Source organism: Odontomachus brunneus, unplaced genomic scaffold (genome assembly GCF_010583005.1).
Source record: "Odontomachus brunneus isolate Ranch 3 - 2012 unplaced genomic scaffold, Obru_v1 Obru_scaffold_231, whole genome shotgun sequence".
Classification (NCBI taxonomy): domain Eukaryota; kingdom Metazoa; phylum Arthropoda; class Insecta; order Hymenoptera; family Formicidae; genus Odontomachus; species Odontomachus brunneus.
The window spans coordinates 406,258-413,460 of NW_022639681.1; the positions used below are offsets into that span (position 1 = coordinate 406,258).

At 33.1% G+C, this 7,203-nt stretch overlaps 1 long non-coding RNA gene across 1 annotated transcript; it reads right to left on the reverse strand.

Annotated features, from left to right (window-relative positions):
• Positions 1-1,931: 1,931 nt before the first annotated feature.
• LOC116852511 lies at positions 1,932-6,059 on the reverse strand. The gene is made up of 3 exons (XR_004379789.1): positions 5,264-6,059; positions 5,013-5,143; positions 1,932-4,921 (listed from the first exon to the last, which is right to left on the reverse strand). It is a non-coding gene; the product is annotated as an uncharacterized LOC116852511 (long non-coding RNA).
• Between the last annotated feature and the right edge of the window lie 1,144 nt (positions 6,060-7,203).

Sequence of the window (7,203 nt, forward strand, 5' to 3'; positions counted from 1 at the left end):
TATATATATATATATATATATATATATATATATATATATATATATATATATATCACGTTTCGCTTACATGATGCTTACGCATCCATAACACTTTTTCACAATTTGCATTGCAAAAACCTGACTGTTTTGCAAACTTGTTATTCATCTTTCATTACATCTACGACTAAACTCTATTAATAAATATAGCCGATTGTGCAACTCTTGTATCGCTTCCGTCCTAGCAATTGCGTCAAATATATATACAGGGTGTCCCGCGTAAGACGGAACAAAAGAAAAATATAAGTAGAACACATAAAAGTGAACAAAAATTGTATAGATCATTTTTCAAACAACCACGTAAAATTTCGAGGTATTAATTAAAATAGTTGGACAAATTAGAACGCGCGACACGACAGGCAGGACATACGGCTCGCAGCGATCGGCGAAAAAAATGGACGATTGCTCGCGGGCCTATCTCATAGGCCACAGAGACGGACCGTTCGAGGCTGAAATGGATAGCTCCGTGTGTGCGTCCGTGTACGTGTGTGCTCGGAACGTCGGGCGACGAGTAACAGAAGGAGATAGATGTATGACGTTCCATCTCTTTCTCTCGTGCACGTATTATTTTTTTCACAGTGACCATCACGGCAGCGATGCTGGGCAGAAGACGCGGCTCCTATGCTCACAAAGAGAAGCCAGATATATGTACGCTTAGCGCTTGAACTGTCAATATACTGTACATGTATAAGCGCGCATGCATGGCTGCTTCTTGTGTACGTGCACTGTTAAATCCGTAATGTCAAATTAATTTGAATAATTTTCAATTATTCCTATAAGTTGCCACTGCTCATACTAAATATGTCGTTAATTTAACTAAGATAGAGAGAGATCTCTCGCCGAGCGAGAGAGAAAATATCATTCCTTCTTTCTCGCTCCGCAGCCGCTCCGCACCTATGCACCCACAGAAAAGATTTCTAGATCCAATGCTATTACTCTTCAATGAAGAATAAAATAAAATCGATATAGAGACAATCATATTTATTCTTAAAGGGCGAATATTTTAATCTTGAATGAAAATATTCTTAAATCTAGAATAAAATAATCTTGGTGCTAAGCAATGAATATTCTCAGATGGGTTTAGGTTAGACATTAAATCAATCTTATAATATCATTAATTCGAAATCTATTCAAGAATAGATTGATCTGAGACAAATCTTATTTTGTTCTTAGAAAAAGAAGTAATAGAATATGAAGAATGTTACATTATTCTCGACTGAAGATATCAAGATGGTTAACTGAAGAATTTTCTGAACGGAATAGAATAAAGGCTCTTATGGTTCAAAGCATAGGTATAATTTGAGTAATATTTAATTGTGATCGTGCACAATTATTTTGTAACGTTTCAATGATGTTTACATGTAAGATAATTGTGCACGATCACAATGTAAATATTTGCTAAATAATACCTATACTTTGCTCGTAAAAGTCTTCACTGTAATATTATGTTTATATAAACAAGCCTTAAAATGTTTTAATTGTTGAATAGATGTTTTAATTGTTAGTTGTATTGTTGGTTAAAGAAATTGCACCCAAATTGATGATCGTTTTCTCGTATCACTTTCCTGTAATGAATTTAAGAGAAAAGAAATAAAATGATACAATTCACTTATTTATTTATATATTAGATATTACATTTAATAATTCAGAATTATTATATGTATATATAATATTATATATTATAAATATTTAATCTATAATATTAAAATACAATATTGAAATACAAATATTTAAATACAAATATAATCTATAATATTTAAATACAAATATAATCTATAATATTTAAATACAATATTGAAATAGAAAAATAACAAAATTCGTATTTTAAGGAAATTAATAAACAGCAAAACGGAATGGAACAAACCGCTGGCCATTAGCAGTACTTGTAATGTTGGTTGCAACATGAACTGCCAAATCTTGAAACTTTAGATATTGCCACTGATGAATACAATTTACTTTATAAGCATGATAATGAGTATTAAAATTTAAAATAATGAGTTTTTTAAGTAAGAAATATACAGTATTATCTGTAGATAGAGATATTGTATGAATGCAACCAAATTGAGGATTTTGACCTCTTTCCCACTTTGTAACAATCAAAATGTCATTTTTATAATGTAAATTATTAATTTTAATCCATTTAACAGTATTCCATTTTACGGTGTATATATTGTTAGGAAATATATGACAAAACTTTGAAAATTCTTTTATTTCAGTTACATTGACAGTATGTACTGATGAAAATTATATGTTTAAAGATAAACCTCTCCCAGCTAGTAATCGACAGCACAATTTAAGTTGGTGCCTCTTAGCAATAGTATAAGGCAAATTGATACTGTTAGCTGACAAATAAGCAATTTGCTTACCTTCTTTATGTTTAGCTTCCATTCTAATACATGATAAAGGTTCAAGAGGACTTACTTCAGGAATAATGTTTGGATAATGGATACTTAAATGCATCTTAGGAGTCAAGTTCTTACCAGACAATTTTAAATAAAGTGAGTGATGCTGTTTCAAAAGATCTTTTAATAACGGGAGTATTGTAATAGATATGGAAGGTGCAGTTAAGATATCAATAATTTGACGAGCAATTTGATATAATTTCCAAATGTCAATGTCATCATCAGAAATCAAATGACCAACTATCATACCAAAATAACGAATAAAACAACGCATTTCACTAACTGAGAAGGCCAATCTAATCCGCTGATTATGATCTTTAGTTATGAGAGGAGGTTTATTATGTTGTTCAGAAGGACCATAATAAAAACTTTGAACTAAATTATTTAAGATATCGATATTAAATCTTTTCTTTTGTAACAAAAGATTAATCACACAAGTTATCGTCTGTTTCCACATTCCTTCATCCAAATCATGCATAATATCTAAGTGGATATTTTCAACAACATGAAAGCTTTTTAGTTCGTTGAAAATAGACCGTTTTAATACCAGTATCAGTACCAGTACCATTATTAATTGTCAGATCAGTGTTATAATTTGCAACATTTCGACGCTTTGATGGATTTGAAATAGTTTGTTTTTGCATAACTTTATTATGTTCCTTGTATACGCGACAATAATAATTAGCTGAAAAACTTTCTACAAAACCCAGAATACTATTAGCACCTAAATTATCTCCTGCAAAAAGGCACATGGCAAAATAAACTTGAGTAATTCCATCTTTTGTTACAACTGTTATATCAGTGTCTTCTAAATATTTTAATTCGTTCAAAACTTTACGGAAAACATTAATATTCCCGAAAATTTTATCAGTCAAATGAAATAGGTTTACAAGAAATATATTTTCAAGTGATGATTGAAATTCTGGTAGAAGACAAGCAATTTTGCAATAAGTAGCTCCTAACTTATGTACACCAGTATGACTTCCTAATTCTTTATTCGTTTCATAATCATCGAAATACAAAATTAGAGGTAACACAATTTTGCCAAGAAATTTAGGAGCAATCTTTTCTTTCCAAAGTTTGCCTTGAATAATATTACAAAGCAAATCAGAATTATTTTCAAGTATTTTCATATAATCTAAAATTGTCTTTAGGATATTTGGTAATTCAAGGAATCCTTTCAGTACTAAGCGCAAAGAAATGAACTGCCCATGAACAAGAGTCAATCGCGATTTCTCCACCAGAATTTTTTTCATCCAGACTATTATATTCCTATTATATATGTTTCAGGCTTAATAAATGCTTTACAAGATTCAAACTCTTTCATACGTAAATAATGACTTTCAAATCCACTAAACATATTTTGGCACGAATCCACCATTCTTGTCACTTCATAATCAACTTCATAATCAGAAATATTTTCTTGTCTTTTAGCTTTATTCAATAAGTTTAAAATATGTTTCTTTAAGATCATTAAAAATCCTGCACCTAAAAGAGTTTTATGACAATCAATAATTTTTTGAATGTTGTCAGATAATAAAAAGCTATCATGCAATGAAGCAACATAATGAATAACAGCATCTGTTAAAGCCTGATCAAAATCATTACTGTTGTCGATTTCAGAAAGTTCAACATCAAAACCAGAGACACTTTCATTTTTAGTATAGGCGGATGCATTTGGTGTAGTTGGATCTTTATCATAATTTGAATCTTGTAAAGATTGAGAAAAAATACACTTCAATTGCGAAGATATGGCAGAATTTTCAGATTTATGCCTTTTTACATGTTTACTATAAGAAGAGAAATTATTAAAAACCCTTACATAATGACACCAACAACATACTAACTTTTTTTTAGCAATTTCAGTTGAATGAAAGAACCGTAAGTGGCTAAGAATGCTATGTGCTGCATTATATATTTTGTCGCAGATGAAGCACTTAAACATCTTTCTTTTTAAATAAATATCACATTAAAATGAAAAATATTTTTAACAACAATTTTTAGTGCAATAATGTGCAAAAATAAAGGTTAGTATTAAAAACTTTGGATGCAAAAAGAAATATAAAATGAAGTAGCTAATAAAGAAGTAACATCCAAATATTGTAATTTCTCATAGAAATATAATAAAAAAAAAAGAATAATTACAGTATCATTCCATTCAACCGACTAATGAGTGTAGTTACATTTGTAATTGAGCGTTCACCTGGCAAATAAACATCATACAGAGCTCTCTAAACAAATAACCATAAATGATATGCTTCAGCTTGATAGTCTGCATCAAGCGCAAAAAATGACTTAAAACAAACATCAACAGCTTGTAGAACACTTCCCATTTTCCATAGGCAGCTATTGATGCAGACGTATGCAGCAGTAATTGAATCTTTAACATCCCCGACAACAATTATGTAAGGCTGGACAGTAGCATTCATAGAAGCATAAAACTTATTCCGTCTTTTTATAGCATTCAATACATCACCACCAATCTAATAACAACAAAAAACCAAAAAAACATTGTACAATAAAAATAAAAAAATAGTAGAATGATTAATGAAAAATATGAAATACGTTACTTACAGCTACTTTTAAAATAAATGCATCTCTTGCCTCTTCCACTGATGGTTTTAATATTTTCTTCCCAACTTTTACTCTGCTTGTTGGCTTACATATAACAGCTAAGACGTGTAACAAAATGTAATCTCTAACATCTTAAAAGAAAGTGAAAAAATGAAATAATAGACATTTTTTTGAAAACAATAGTTTCTATATGATATGAAACTTTCTCTAAACAACTAAAAGAGTTATCTACATTTCCTATCGTTACTCACCATCAGATATATTTCTCTGCAAAAGGGGCACAAGATCTTTCACATCATAATGATCCACAATATCATCCTGTAATATTACCAATTGTTCTAATTTCTTACTGATAGAGGGTCATTTCACTAAAATATAGTTCTGCTTGCCTTCCAAACAAGCATACTTGGCATTTAGAGAATGTAAAATATTAAAATCATCTAAGATCTGATGACAGAAGAAAAGTTGTTATATATTTCCTTCAAACTACAGTTATTATACAAGGGATTCACAGAAATGTACCAATTTGTAACCTTGTGGTTGTTGTAATATATTTAACCACTGATCGATGTATTGTTGGGTAGTAATGTTCTGATTAGCTAAGAGAGTTTTAAGACGAACTTCTTTACATATTCTCCAATTTTCAGCAACATCTTCAAATGGTTCTCTATTTCTTTTAAGCCATTCTTGCGCAACTTTTATTTCATTCGAAAGAACATCTAATAGAAAGAAAGTAACATAAAATGATTTTTAAAATTTCAATAAAGTATGAGATAAAATGTACCATCAACAGAAGAAGAGGTTGGGTCATCAGTATTCAATGTTCTTTTTTTCTTTCTCAAAGGTGAAATTGCTCCTTTTTTGCGCAGCCAGGATTTAGCGTTTTTTAACTTTATGGGCAATTTGCCTTTACTTAGTAACTGATTTTCTCCTTCGGTTTTAGGAGGTATATAGTAAACTGACATCTATCAAATGATATAAATATATACTTCAAAATTGACTGGAAATTTGTCACAAGACGATCATGATATGAAATTATAAATAAAATGTAACAATGTTAGTTACGTAAAAAAAACATACTGATGTAAAAATAATTACCTCTTCTGTAGGAAATTGATCACAAATTTTATTTGCAAGAATTTCATAATGCCGATGCTGTGAACTGATATAAATTGTATATTAATATAAATTTAGAAGTAACAAAAATCATTAATAAAGAATAAAATTAAATAAAATCGCTTTAATTTATAAAAAAAATGGATAAACATACAACTGAGTTATGTGAAGCAGCCACTTGATAACAGTCTTCACTATAATCTTCCAATCGTTTTCAGTCAGCGTACCTTTCTTTGAATATCCAATGAACACAGCATTAGCCTCAGTATCTGATTCAACAAATTTTGTAAATCATGAAATTTTAAAACGGAAATTAAAACAAGATTATTATATCACAGATATTGAAAGAATTAAGAGTATTGAGAGCCACAAAATTATTCAATTTCCTAGTTAGTATATATTAATATAATGATGAAATAAAAGAATAAATATTGTGGGAGAGCAAAAGGCAGAGGAGGAAAGGGAGAGCGAGGGGTCCCGGGGCACCGCCCCCCGACTCGTCGTCGTCAGACCCGTCTTCGGATGTGGTTGGCGGCGGCGACCCCGGGGGCGGGGCCAATCGAGGGGCAGTTGCGCGAACTGCCCCTCCGACGACAAGGGCGCGGGCTCGCGCGGCCCTTACACTTCCGCCGGCGGGCGGGGGTCGGGGGGGGTTGGTTGACCCCGGATAACGGGGGCGGGGGGAGAAGGACGACTGAGGACTTAGCCACCTCCCTGCTCTCCCCCCCACCGTACATCGGCCAGGAGGTCCGAGGGGGTTACCCTCCCTCAGAAGAAGGATGGGTGACGGACGTAGTCCGCCACAAAAAGGCGGTTGGCGGAGGGGAGGGGAACCTTGGCTCCCCTCTCCCCGCAAGAAACGAGGAGTAAGAGGGAAGGGAGGTATAATCCCCCCTCCTCTCGAGGAGATTCGGGAGTGGGACATAGTCCCACTCACCGGAGGAAGCCCCCTGCGGGGGGGACAAAGGTTCAAGGACCTAAGTCCACGCCCTGCAGGGGCACGGGGGGGCGAAGTGTCCGGCGGGGGCCGGCCTTCGCTCCGACCCCCAAGAGTAGGGCGGTGTGTCCGGGAGGG